The sequence below is a fragment of the Salmo trutta genome, chromosome 4, assembly GCF_901001165.1.
Source record: "Salmo trutta chromosome 4, fSalTru1.1, whole genome shotgun sequence".
Lineage (NCBI taxonomy): Eukaryota > Metazoa > Chordata > Actinopteri > Salmoniformes > Salmonidae > Salmo > Salmo trutta.
In genome coordinates, this window is record NC_042960.1 from 59,064,570 (window position 1) to 59,079,747 (window position 15,178).

General features: G+C 43.2%; 1 pseudogene; it reads left to right on the plus strand.

The window, feature by feature from the left end:
* Window positions 1-5,712: 5,712 nt before the first annotated feature.
* Window positions 5,713-14,396, plus strand: LOC115191554 (hyaluronidase-like; annotated as a pseudogene).
* The last annotated feature ends 782 nt before the right edge of the window (window positions 14,397-15,178 follow it).

The following is a 15,178-nucleotide window of genomic DNA, read 5'->3' on the forward strand; positions in this document are numbered from 1 at the left end:
CCTGTGTCTGCATCTGGGTCTCGCCTTAATAGACCTGTCAATGTTTTAATTTGTTGTTTTATGATTTCGTTATACTCGTTTGATTTCTATGTTTTTTTCTAGATTACTTGTTGTTTTTCATGTTGTCTGTCTGTAATTGTGTAATGACTTGGTGCTGCCTATCTTGGCCAGGACGCTCTTCAAAAAGAGATTTCAAATCTCAAAGAGCCCTTACTGGTTATGTCACGTCCTGACCATAGGGTGCTCTTATTTTCTATGGTAGAGTAGGTCAGGGCGTGACTGGGGGGTTTTGTCTAGTTTAATTTTTCTATGTTGTGTTCTAGTTTCTTTTTTCTATGTTGGGGTTTTCGTATGATTCCCAATTAGAGGCAGCTGGCTGTCACGCTTGTCGTTGGAAATGGAGGACCAAAACGCAGCAGGTATGTGTACGCTCATTTCGACATTTATTTACTCAAAATGAACATACAAAAATAACAAAACGAAACGAACGACGAAACAGTCTTGAAATACTCACTCAGCAAAACAAGAAACAATCTCCCACAAATGCACAGACAAACACACCCAACTAATATAGGACTCCCAATCAAAGGCAACACCAAACAGCTGCCTTCAATTGGAAGTCCACCCCAATTAACCCAACATAGAAACACACTCACTAGACTACACATAGAAATACATAAACATAGACCACAACTCAAAACCCTGAAATAATAAATCAAACGCCCTCCTAACTAACACACCACCCTGAACCACATAAAAAAAATACCCTCTGCCACGTCCTGACCAAACTACAATAACAATTAACCCTTATACTGGCCAGGACGTGACACTGGCCATCGTTGTCTCTAATTGGTGATCATATTTAAGTAGTTGTTTTTCCCCCTTGTGTTTGTGGGAGATTATTTTGAGTTAGTGCATGTTGCACCTCTGTCGTCACGGTTTGGGTTTTGTTTATAGTTTGTTGTTTGTCTTGCGAAGTTTCACATTCAAATAAAAGATGTGGAACGATACTCACGCTGTGCCTTGGTCCATTCCTAAACACACTCGTGACAGGTTAAATAAAGAATAATTTAAAAAATAAAGAAGTAATCACAGCTCAGATCAAGCTTATTTCTATCATCATTTGTGTTTACGTCTACAGCTTTTAGTTTCACAGGCCTTACAGTACATATCAATGAGGGGATCAAAATTGCAGCATCTGATAATGATAATATTTAAGACTTGCAGGATCATTAAGATTGAAACTCAGAGATGACGTATTGAACCAAAAGTATGGTGCCACAGTAGATGAACTGGCAGGGAATATGAATACAACCACCATCACATATGGGAATTATATTCACCAAACTGAAGAGGGGGGTAGAAAGACCGCAAGATTTGAAGACAGGATCAAAGCTTTAGAACAGCCCACAAATTAGTTCATGGGTGGTGGTGTACGTGCATACCGTGCGTGCACAATTGCATGTGTGAATTATGTAGGGAGGGTGTTATTAGAGCACAGTTTGTTATAATGTTCATGAGAACTGGAATAGTGACAAGTGCATCAAGTTCCTGACAGGCCGACAATAGCCTGCTTTCATCAAGGCCAACCTGTTTCATAACAATTGTTAGACCCATGATTGCACAGATAGGAACACAGACACACACGGTGGAAAAGTGAAAGACCTTACACATGATATGCAGATCACAGGGATAGCATCAATAAACATCTCCCTGGATGCTGACTAGACCAGCGCTGGATCCAAAATAAGCAGAGAGAGAGAGTCTGACTCATCTGTTCTGCCCAGCACTGTGGTGCAGATTAGTGTCTCCACATGTTTACTTTTATTTCCACACTCGTTCTTTTCAACATTCAACCTCACGCCATCCCAGCTCCCCCAGAAGCACATTATCACATTGACAAAAGATCCACAGACAGTGCAGTGCTGGCCAGTACACATGCATGCACTCATACCTGCGCACCCTCCCAAATACGCACACATCCGGACACACCGACACAAACACATACACACACATTAGGATACACAGTTTTGTTGCACAAATGTTACTGTAAACACTGTACAATTAATGTAATTGCGATATAATGACTATGATTGTTCTACACAGAGGCTAGAGCCCGTAGGCATCGTACTTAAAGATGGGTCATTTACTTCCAATGTTGGTCACATATTTTCCAAATTACATGAACAGCCTGTGAATTAAATACATGTATGAACAGGGTCTTCATGCACCCCATGGATGAGGATAAGTTGCCCTGACCAACATATATGCCAATTGCACACACATGGTGACGATATGCCACATATATATATATATATATATATATATATATATATATATATATATATGTATATGTATATATACAGTATATATATTATTTTCTTACCACAAACTATCGGCAAGGGACTCATTTCATTTTAGCTGCTCCCAGTATTTTATGGGAACAAACTAAAATAGTTTGATGATTATTTTCCGTGCAAAATTGCAGTTCACATGTAAGTCGCTCTGGATAAGAGCGTCTGCTAAATGACGTAAATGTAAAAATGTAAATATGTCAAAGTATGAAAGGTATATGAACTGAAAGCTAGTGATGATACAAGACATAACTGTCAGTATTACTAAGTAATGACACTAATAGAGGATAATGTACAACATTTTTATAATGGCTGATTGAACATAGTCTATATGTACACGGACAGATCATGCTATCCTATAGCAAGTGATTAGGATACTTGCTTTGTCTGCTCATTGAAGTTTTAAGAGAAAGGTTAGCTTCCATTCTCAAAGTTCACCCCTGCTACATTCATCTGGAATCAATCAGCACAGTCAGGAAAGCTGGCTCCCGTTTGAGTGCAATTGTGTCTATTTGAGGAAAGACATGACATCAAATGTGGAGTCTTTTGTCCCTTTTGACTCAGAGACATTGTTTTTTCGGGGGGGGGGGGGGGGGTCTTTTTTGTGGTCAGGACGAGTGGTGTTCCTGGAGGCATTGTGACTAGTTTTGGTTTGAGGACGGCCTGAAAGACTTCACCACAGACTGTTTGTCTTGGGCAGGGATTACTGTACAGTTTGACTGTCAAAGCATGGTACAGGACTCCCTGCCTAAAGCCTTTTCCTCTTCAGTTATAACTACATATTCATTTTCCTGAATTCTGTGGAGTGGAACAGTATTTAATTACCCAAAACAACAACAACCATATGGTTCTTTCTGGTTTGAAAAATGTATGAATAACAAAATACGTTCAGTTACTCAGAATCAGTTACTGGTCAAAATGTATGAATAACAAAATACGTTCAGTTACTCAGAATCAGTTACTGATCAAAATGTATGAATAACAAAATACGTTCAGTTACTCAGAATCAGTTACTGGTCAAAATGTATGAATAACAAAATACGTTCAGTTACTCAGAATCAGTTACTGGTCAAAATGTATGAATAACAAAATACGTTCAGTTACTCAGAATCAGTTACTGGTCAAAATGTATGAATAACAAAATACGTTCAGTTACTCAGAATCAGTTACTGGTCAAAATGTATGAATAACAAAATACGTTCAGTTACTCAGAATCAGTTACTGGTCAAAATGTATGAATAACAAAATACGTTCAGTTACTCAGAATCAGTTACTGGTCAAAATGTATGAATAACAAAATACGTTCAGTTACTCAGAATCAGTTACTGGTCAAAATTATACCGAAATCTATCTTGATTATTGTCGATCTAATATTTATATATTTCTTAATTCCATTTTTTTACTTTTAGATTTGTGTGTATTGTTGTGAATATTTTTTTTTATATTACTGCACTGTTAGATACTACTGCACTGTTGGAGCTAGGAACACAAGCATTTCGCTACACCCGCAATAACATCTGCTAAATATGTGTATGTGACCAATACAACTTGATTTGATTTGACAACATACAATGAGCCTATTGCCTATATACACAAAGCTGCTTTCCTAGGAGTGAGTGAATTCTTAAATTAATGGAGCAATCACATTCCCATCAGTGGTTTCCCTCTCTCCTGCTCCGTGTTAGTGGTGGGCGAAAATGACTACTGAGTTTCCATGTCTCTCTTGGAGACAACCTCAGTAGCCATGTATCCTGAGAGTGGGGTCATGGTTTCTCTCTCTGCACTCGGAAAAAGGGAACTGCAATGGGAGAGGGCGCCAATTGCAATTAGATGTGGGGGCATCTTACATAAGAAGCTGGAAAGAGTTTTCTAGAAAAGAATGAGCGTGCTCATGTGTGTGTGTGGTCCACTTTACTATCTTTTTGGGTTCCAAAAGTCCTCACAAGGGTAGTAAAACATGCAACATTTGACAGGTGGGGATATTTCGCAGGTCCCCAAGAGGAAAAATGCTATTTTAGGCTTAGGGGTTAGGTTTAGGGTTAGGGTTAGAATTAAGGTTAGGGGTTGGTATTAGGGTTAGGTTTAGTTTTAGTGTTAGAGGTTTGGGCTTAGGGTTAACGTTAGGGTTAAGGGTTTGGTTAAGGTTTGAGTTTAGGGTTAGGGGTTAGGGAAAATATAAATTTGAATGCGAATAAATGTTCCCACTTGGATAGTAAAACCAACGTGTGTGTGTGTGAGAGCGAGAATGAGTGTGTGTGTGTGAGAGAGGGAGTGTGTGTGTGTTGCTATGCATGCGTGCAGAATCATTGTCAAAATACAACAGACACAATAGTTCTTATTAAGGCCCACTTTGATATGTAAATGTCTTTATTATGGTCACAATAACAGCGCCTCTTCAACCTCAGGAGGCTGAAGAAATTTGGCTTGGCACCTAAAACCCTCACAAACCTTTATAGATGCACAATTGAGAGCATCCTGTCGGGCTGTATCACCGCCTGGTACGGCAACAGCACCGCCCGCAAACGCAGAGCTTTCCAGAGGGTTGTGCGGTCTGCCCAACGCATCACCGGGGGCAAGCTACCTGCCCTCTAGGACACCTACAGCACCCAATGTCACAGCAGGCCAAAAAGATCATCATGGACATCAACCAACCGAGCCACTGCCTGTTCACCCTGCTATCATCCAGAAGGCGAGGTCAGTACAGGTGCATCAAAGCTGGGACAGAGAGACTGAAAAACAGCTTCTATCTCAAGGCCATCAGACTGTTAAATAGCCATCACTAGCACATTAGAGGCTGCTGCCCGATATACATAGACTTGAAATCACTGGCCACTTTAATAATGGAACACTAGTCACTTTAATAATGCTCACATATTTTGCATTACTCATCTCACATGTATATACTATATTCTATCCTATTCTTAGTCTATGCCGCTCTGACATTGCCCGTCCATATATTTATATATTCTAATTCCATTATTTTACTTTAGATTGTGTGTATTGTTAGATATTACTTGTTAGATATTACTGCACTGTTGGAGATAGGAACACAAGTATTTTGCTACACCTGCAATAACATCTGCTAAACACGTGAATGTGACAAATACATTTTTATTTTATTTTATTTGACTAATGAAGGCCAACTCAATACATCTTTGTTAGGGAAATGTAGGCATGCATGTACATGACAAACTGAGTCCGGCAGACTTCACAGAGCTTGACAAGTCAAATGGAACCTTTCTTTGAGAAGAACAGTGTGTGGAATCTTGAGCAGTGCAGCTCAGTGACCCTCACTCACTTGTCCTTTCACCAACCCCACTTAAGACAAGATGTGTTTACTTTTTCCCGCAAAAAGATGTAGTGATTTCTCTCCTGTCTTTTTCCCTTTTGATGTGGAATAGGATGACCTATTGATCCATGTGGGCGATGCCGCTGATTGGCTGCTGTCAGCTGGTGGTGGCGTTGTGGGTTGGGGTCAGGGAAAGAGCCGGTAGTGAGCAGATGAAGCATGCCCAGGCTTCTCTGATCCCTCAACGGCCCTTCATAGTGTGTGGAACACCCCCACGGAGTCCTACCGCCTTCACTTGAAGGTGGACCTGGACCTCAGTGTCATCGACATCGTGGCAAACCTCAACGAGACCCTTAGTGGACCTAATGTCACCATCTTCTACCACAGCCACCTGGGCTATTACCCTTACTACGCCAGCTCTGGGGACCCCATCAATGGGGGCCTGCCCCAGAACCAGAGCCTGTCCAAGCACCTGAGCAAGGCCAGGGCTGACAGCGACAAGCTCATCCTCCACAAGGAGGCCTGGGTGTCATTGACTGGGAGAACTGGAGGCCCATTGGGTGAGCAACTGGGTGAGCAACTCGGGCTCCAAGGAGCAGATCCGAAAGCTCCATCTAGGCTGGCCTGAGATCAAGGTGGAGAAGGAGGTCAAGGAGGCATTTGAGAGGGCTGGACAGGCCTTCATTCCATTCATTTACTTAGATTTGTGTGTATTAGGTAGTTGTTGTTGAATTGTTAGATTACTTGCTAGATATTGCTGCACTGTCAGAACTAGAAGCACAAGCATTTCACTACACTTGCAATAACATATGCTAACCATGTGTATGTGACCAATAAAATTTGATTTGATTTGATGAACAACATTCTACTGTTAGCCGAAAGTTGATGACCTGACGGCCTCTGGGGCTTCAAACTGTTCCCTGACCTCAAAAACTAAGGAGTCAAGACACACCTGCATCGCTGCATGAGTGAATGTCTAACGTGGAGCACATCCATAATGACCACCTGGTGTGGCTTTGAAGTGAGAGCACAGACCTCTATCCTTCCGTGTACCTACTACGAACTCAAGTCCACGGCCAACACTGTCAAATTCGTTCACTACCCAGTCAGAGGCCATGAGGATTGCGTCCATCACACACACTGACTTCACTCTGCCCGTGTTTGTCTACTACAGACTCTTCTACGCTTACACCTTCACGGTCCTCTCAGAGGTGAGAAAGATTACTAAACACTGGTGATATTGGGAAACTGATATCTTCCGTTTCTGTTGGTTCAAGAGCAAAAATAGATGTTAGGACAAGGATAAATATTCCAACACATTTTCTTAAGTTAGCTATTTTTCTCATTGCTGCAAGTGTTTTATTGCCTGCCAGTCATTGTGATAAACTACCTAACCTCTGCATTTTTCTGTCAAGCAACTTGTCTCGTCTCGCCCCATGTTTTGCCACCTAGTCAGTGTGGTGGATAAAAAGCTATTAATCAACCGAACCTTCTAGAACTGTCACAGGGCTATGAATGGAATGCACAGTCTCAGCTACGAGACCTTAGATGACCTTTAATGATTTACAACACCTGGGTGTAGTCCAGGAACAAAACCTAGTCCCTAACCCCTAGGCACTTAAGTAAATCTGAAAGTACTGGATAGTTACTTATAAGCAATATAACATTTCACCTTGCCCTCTGATTGCCTGGGTGGGTTATTGCTTACCTATCTAAACCCTTAAGGTGTATAAAAGTTCCTATTGAGAGTAGCTGCTAGGGGCTGGTTCTAGACTGGGCCATGATGTCTATTCTGACATTCAGGGGTCAAGAGGTAAAACATAACAATGAAATATAAACCAATACTGGACACTGGAGCAGGAGCAAGCATTGACCTCAACATACTCTGACTTGAGGGGAAGACTGTGTTTGGAGTGTTACATCTTTTATATCTCTCCTAGAGTGACCTGGTCCACACTATTGGAGAGAGCGCAGCTCTTGGGGGGTCGGGAATGGTATTTGGGGCTCCTCCGAAGATGCTCGAACTCAAAATGTTCCATAGAGTAGGGTTTCTTAATCCCGAATCCCTTGGATCCACAGCGGGGCACAGTTTTGTTACTTTCTGGCAACACGTGATTTCAACTAATCATCAAACCCAGATGTGAAAGTGCTGGTTAAGAAAAAAGTGTGCCTCTTTCTGTACTCCAGGGAGAAACCATGAAATGGAGAGTCATGAAACATGTGACCCATGCTTCAACGTTAAAGTATATAAAATATCATTACAATTACATAATAATGTCTTGTTGCCTGCAGTAAGCAAGAGCTGCGAGTGTCTACAGGGTTCCATGACAGGACATGACATCAAGCAATTTCAACGTGGGATTCCCTTCCTAGCCAGTTCTCAGTGTCTCCTAAAATAGTATGTTTCAGCACAGTCACTGTGGTTTATGAGATTAGGAGCCTTGGAAATGGCCTGATTTATATCAGACAGACAGTGCTGTGGTGTTCTTTTGGAAAAGGATTTTGTGGGTCCTTTTGCATTCTGTTTACAAGAGGCGCATCAGTAACACATGAAGTGTGGATGTGGATTAATTTGCATTATATACAGATGTTGAATCTTAATTTGACCAGTATTGTGGCAGAAAAATTATCCTGCAGCAACAGGATTTGAACATTTAGTCGGTGGGTAAGCTATTAGCTAGCCAAAATTAGGCTAAATAAAAAGTGCAATACTGTTAATAGAACCGTGTGTTAGTGCAAGTTATCAGTGAATTTATGTAAATCATGAAGCTCATCTGCATTTCCGGCGGTGCAGGAAAATTCTCAGAAACAAAAGTGTGATCAAATTAAGATCCCACACCTGTACAGGGTGAAGGACTTAAAGGAGGAATTTTTCCACTATTTCGTATTCAAATGATGATATGTTTTTACCGAACTCATTCTGTGTATCAGATGGGACATTTCATAATTAAGCCTGAATTCCCTCTATTACAGTTTTAAGAGGCAATGAATTAGAGAAGAAAAGAGAAGTGCATCAAAGGGTAGTCAGTACAGATGTAGGATCTTAATTTGATTATTTTTTTGTTGCTGAGAATCCAAACTTGTAGTGTATTCAAGGTTTAAAAAGGCTTCTAAAGTTTGTAATGTCCACTTTAAATGTCAGACTTGATTTGCTCTTACTAAAAATATATCAACCCCTACAAAAATGTAAATGAATTATAATCCACATAATCCAAATTTCTTGTAGTTGCAGGATTATTTTTCTGCTGTAGCAAACTGGATTGAATTAAGATCCTAGATCTGTACATGAAGTAATGAACATACTGTGGGTGACAGAAGGAAGGTTCATTCAACATAACTACTATTTCCATTTAACAGCAGACCTATTTTTAGCTATACTTACAGTGACACCTATACTTATGCTGTGAATCATTATGTGTTTGTGTATCTGCCTGTCTACGTGTACCTCCAGAAAACTTCCTGGCCGTGAAGAAGTACATTGACGGCCCTTTAGGCTACTATGTCATCAAAGTCACTTCAGCAGCCAAGCTGTGCAGCGAAGACCTGTACAAGAAGAATGGCAAGTGTGTGAGGAAGAGCCTCGACTTGGGGGCCTACCTCCGACCCCGCTTCTTCGACATTAGCAGAAACCTGGGCCCGCAGCTTCCACGTGAGCGGCCATCTTAACAACCACGACATCCTGGCCATGAAGCACAAGTTCACCTGCCAGTGCTACCAGGGCTGGACGGGGGTCTACAGTGAGATGCCCCAGATGCTACCCTTGCTAGGGGACATACTGGTCAACCTGGATCAGGGACAACAGCCTGCTAGGGGACATACTGGTCACCCTGGCCCAGGGACAACAGCCTGCTAGGGGACATACTGGTCACCCTGGCCCAGGGACAACAGCCTGCTAGGGGACATACTGGTCACCCTGGCCCAGGGACAACAGCCTGCTAGGGGACATACTGGTCACCCTGGATCAGGGACAACAGCCTGCTAGGGGACATACTGGTCACCCTGGCCCAGGGACAACAGCCTGCTAGGGGACATACTGGTCACCCTGGCCCAGGGACAACAGCCTGCTAGGGGACATACTGGTCACCCTGGCCCAGGGACAACAGCCTGCTAGGGGACATACTGGTCACCCTGGCCCAGGGACAACAGCCTGCTAGGGGACATAATGGTCACCCTGGCCCAGGGACAACAGCCTGCTAGGGGACATAATGGTCACCCTGGCCCAGGGACAACAGCCTGCTAGGGGACATACTGGTCACCCTGGCCCAGGGACAACAGCCTGCTAGGGGACATACTGGTCACCCTGGCCCAGGGACAACAGCCTGCTAGGGGACATACTGGTCACCCTGGCCCAGGGACAACAGCCTGCTAGGGGACATACTGGTCACCCTGGCCCAGGGACAACAGCCTGCTAGGGGACATAATGGTCACCCTGGCCCAGGGACAACAGCCTGCTAGGGGACATACTGGTCACCCTGGCCCAGGGACAACAGCCTGCTAGGGGACATACTGGTCACCCTGGCCCAGGGACAACAGCCTGCTAGGGGACATACTGGTCACCCTGGCCCAGGGACAACAGCCTGCTAGGGGACATAATGGTCATCCTGTCACTTCACTTCACTTAGCCTCAAATCAAATTAAATCCAATCAAATCAAATGGTATTCCTCTCATGCTTTGTAAACAACAGGTGTAGACTAACAGTGAAATGCTTACTTATGGGCCCTTCCCAACAATGCAGAGAGGAAGAAAATTGAGAAATAATAGAAAAGTAAAACACGTAATATTAAAGTGAGTAAAGATAACTTGGCTATATATACAGGGTACCAGTACCGAGTTGATGTGCAGGGGTATGAGGTAATAACTTGGCTATATATACAGGGTACCAGTACCGAGTTGATGTGCAGGGGTATGAGGTAATAACTTGGCTATATATACAGGGTACCAGTACCGAGTTGATGTGCAGGGGTATGAGGTAATAACATGGCTATATATACAGGGTACCAGTACCGAGTTGATGTGCAGGGGTATGAGGTAATAACATGGCTATATATACAGGGTACCAGTACCGAGTTGATGTGCAGGGGTATGAGGTAATAACTTGGCTATATATACAGGGTACCAGTACCGAGTTGATGTGCAGGGGTATGAGGTAATAACTTGGCTATATATACAGGGTACCAGTACCGAGTTGATGTGCAGGGGTATGAGGTAATAACTTGGCTATATATACAGGGTACCAGTACCGAGTTGATGTGCAGGGGTATGAGGTAATAACATGGCTATATATACAGGGTACCAGTACCGAGTTGATGTGCAGGGGTATGAGGTAATAACTTGGCTATATATACAGGGTACCAGTACCGAGTTGATGTGCAGGGGTATGAGGTAATAACTTGGCTATATATACAGGGTACCAGTACCGAGTTGATGTGCAGGGGTATGAGGTAATAACTTGGCTATATATACAGGGTACCAGTACCGAGTTGATGTGCAGGGGTATGAGGTAATAACTTGGCTATATATACAGGGTACCAGTACCGAGTTGATGTGCAGGGGTATGAGGTAATAACTTGGCTATATATACAGGGTACCAGTACCGAGTTGATGTGCAGGGGTATGAGGTAATAACTTGGCTATATATACAGGGTACCAGTACCGAGTTGATGTGCAGGGGTATGAGGTAATAACATGGCTATATATACAGGGTACCAGTACCGAGTTGATGTGCAGGGGTATGAGGTAATAACATGGCTATATATACAGGGTACCAGTACCGAGTTGATGTGCAGGGGTATGAGGTAATAACTTGGCTATATATACAGGGTACCAGTACCGAGTTGATGTGCAGGGGTATGAGGTAATAACTTGGCTATATATACAGGGTACCAGTACCGAGTTGATGTGCAGGGGTATGAGGTAATAACATGGCTATATATACAGGGTACCAGTACCGAGTTGATGTGCAGGGGTATGAGGTAATAACTTGGCTATATATACAGGGTACCAGTACCGAGTTGATGTGCAGGGGTATGAGGTAATAACTTGGCTATATATACAGGGTACCAGTACCGAGTTGATGTGCAGGGGTATGAGGTAATAACATGGCTATATATACAGGGTACCAGTACCGAGTTGATGTGCAGGGGTATGAGGTAATAACATGGCTATATGTACAGGGTACCAGTACCGAGTTGATGTGCAGGGGTATGAGGTAATAACTTGGCTATATATACAGGGTACCAGTACCGAGTTGATGTGCAGGGGTATGAGGTAATAACATGGCTATATATACAGGGTACCAGTACCGAGTTGATGTGCAGGGGTATGAGGTAATAACTTGGCTATATATACAGGGTACCAGTACCGAGTTGATGTGCAGGGGTATGAGGTAATAACATGGCTATATATACAGGGTACCAGTACCGAGTTGATGTGCAGGGGTATGAGGTAATAACTTGGCTATATATACAGGGTACCAGTACCGAGTTGATGTGCAGGGGTATGAGGTAATAACTTGGCTATATATACAGGGTACCAGTACCGAGTTGATGTGCAGGGGTATGAGGTAATAACTTGGCTATATATACAGGGTACCAGTACCGAGTTGATGTGCAGGGGTATGAGGTAATAACTTGGCTATATATACAGGGTACCAGTACCGAGTTGATGTGCAGGGGTATGAGGTAATAACTTGGCTATATATACAGGGTACCAGTACCGAGTTGATGTGCAGGGGTATGAGGTAATAACTTGGCTATATATACAGGGTACCAGTACCGAGTTGATGTGCAGGGGTATGAGGTAATAACTTGGCTATATATACAGGGTACCAGTACCGAGTTGATGTGCAGGGGTATGAGGTAATAACATGGCTATATATACAGGGTACCAGTACCGAGTTGATGTGCAGGGGTATGAGGTAATAACATGGCTATATATACAGGGTACCAGTACCGAGTTGATGTGCAGGGGTATGAGGTAATAACTTGGCTATATATACAGGGTACCAGTACCGAGTTGATGTGCAGGGGTATGAGGTAATAACTTGGCTATATATACAGGGTACCAGTACCGAGTTGATGTGCAGGGGTATGAGGTAATAACATGGCTATATATACAGGGTACCAGTACCGAGTTGATGTGCAGGGGTATGAGGTAATAACTTGGCTATATATACAGGGTACCAGTACCGAGTTGATGTGCAGGGGTATGAGGTAATAACTTGGCTATATATACAGGGTACCAGTACCGAGTTGATGTGCAGGGGTATGAGGTAATAACATGGCTATATATACAGGGTACCAGTACCGAGTTGATGTGCAGCGGTATGAGGTAATAACATGGCTATATATACAGGGTACCAGTACCGAGTTGATGTGCAGGGGTATGAGGTAATAACTTGGCTATATATACAGGGTACCAGTACCGAGTTGATGTGCAGGGGTATGAGGTAATAACATGGCTATATATACAGGGTACCAGTACCGAGTTGATGTGCAGGGGTATGAGGTAATAACTTGGCTATATATACAGGGTACCAGTACCGAGTTGATGTGCAGGGGTATGAGGTAATAACATGGCTATATATACAGGGTACCAGTACCGAGTTGATGTGCAGGGGTATGAGGTAATAACTTGGCTATATATACAGGGTACCAGTACGGAGTTGATGTGCAGGGGTATGAGGTAATAACATGGCTATATATACAGGGTACCAGTACCGAGTTGATGTGCAGGGGTATGAGGTAATTGAGGTACACTCTTAGCAAACAATGTGCTATCTAAAACCTAAAAGGGTTCTTCGGTTGTCCCCATAGAATAACCCTTTGAACAACTATTTTTGGTTCCAGGTGAAAACCCTTTTCGGTTTCATATAGAACCCTTTCCAAAAGGGTTCTACCTGGATCCAAAAAGGGTTCTTCCTGGAACCAAAAAGGGTTCTCCTATGGGGACAGCCAAATAAACCTTTTGGAACCCTTTTTTCTAAGAGTGTTGATACTGTATGTGCATATAACTAGGAATAAAGTGATAGATAATAAACAGTAGCAGCAGCTTATGTGTAAATACAGATTCAGTTATTTGGTTAAATATTAAACTAAATATTTAGCAGTCTTATGGCTTGGGGGTAGAAGCTGTTCAGGGTCCTGTTGGCTCCAGACTTGGTGCATTGGTACCACTTGCCATGTGGTAGCAGAGAGAAAAGTCTATGACTTGGGTGTCTGGACAATTTTTATGGCCTTCCTCTGACACCACCTGGATGGTAGGGAGCTCGGCCCCAGTGATGTACTGGGCTGTACGCACTACCCTCAGCGCCTTGCAGTCAAAATGCCAAGCAGTTGCCATACCACGCGGTGATCCAGCCAGTCAAGATGCTCTCAATGGTGCAGCTGTATAACTTTTTGAGGATCTGATGGACCAAGCCAAATATTTTCAGTTTCCTGTGGAGGAAGAAGCGTTGTCATGCCCTCTTCACGACTATGTTGGTGTGTGTGGACCATGATAGATCCTTGGTGGTGTGGACATAGAGGAACTTGAAGCTCTCAACCCGCTCCACTATAGACCCGTCGATGTGAATGGGGGCGTGCTCAGCCCCCCGTTTCCTGTAGTGTGGAGTGCACAGTAGAGATTGCGTCATCTGTGGATCTGTTGGGGCGGAATGCAAATTGGGATGGGTCCAGGCTATGTGGTATGATGGTGTTGATTAGACGCCATGTTCTTAGGCCTCTGCCTCACCATCAAGTGTTTAAAACTGTAAAGAGGGGACTAGTCACTAGAGTGTTTTGTGTTGGTACAAACACTAAGACAATAAAACATGATTTAGACATGTAGTGCAGTAGGCAGGCACAGCATCATGCTAAGTCAAATAAAGGATTTTGTCTGAAAAGGGAGTGGACTGAATTGAAGAACTGAAGGGATTGTGTCAACGGAAGTGATGCTCAGATGTTACAATTGGTGTTGATGAGATGGCGCTGGAGAAGAAGGCAGACGTTTTACGTGCCCCCAGCCGATTGTGTTTTTTTGTTCATTTATTTGCGTTGTTTGTAACTTTTTTTTAAACTTATTTTGTACATAATGTTACCGCTACAGTCTCTTATGACCGAAAATAACTTCTAGACATCAGGACTGCGATTACTCACCACGGACTAGCAGAATCCTTTTATTCCTTTCACGACTCTGACGAGCCCGACGCGAAGGATATACTGCTTCCTCGGGAACATGTCCTGATCCCGTGATCTGCATGAAGAGGAGGCGGAGAAAGAGCGGGCTGCCTTCTGAGAATTCGTAGGCAATCGAATAAACCCCTACTTCCCTCCCTTCTGATAGCAAACGTGCAATTCTTGGAGAATAAAATCAACGAGTTACGCAGAAGATTAAACTACTAACGGGACATTAAAAACTGTAAAATCTTCTTCTTCACGGAGTCGTGGCTGAACGATGACAATATCAACATACAGCTGGCTAGTTATACGATGTACCAGCAGGATAGAACAGCGGCGTATGGTAAGACAAGGGGCGGCGGACTATTTATTTTTGTAA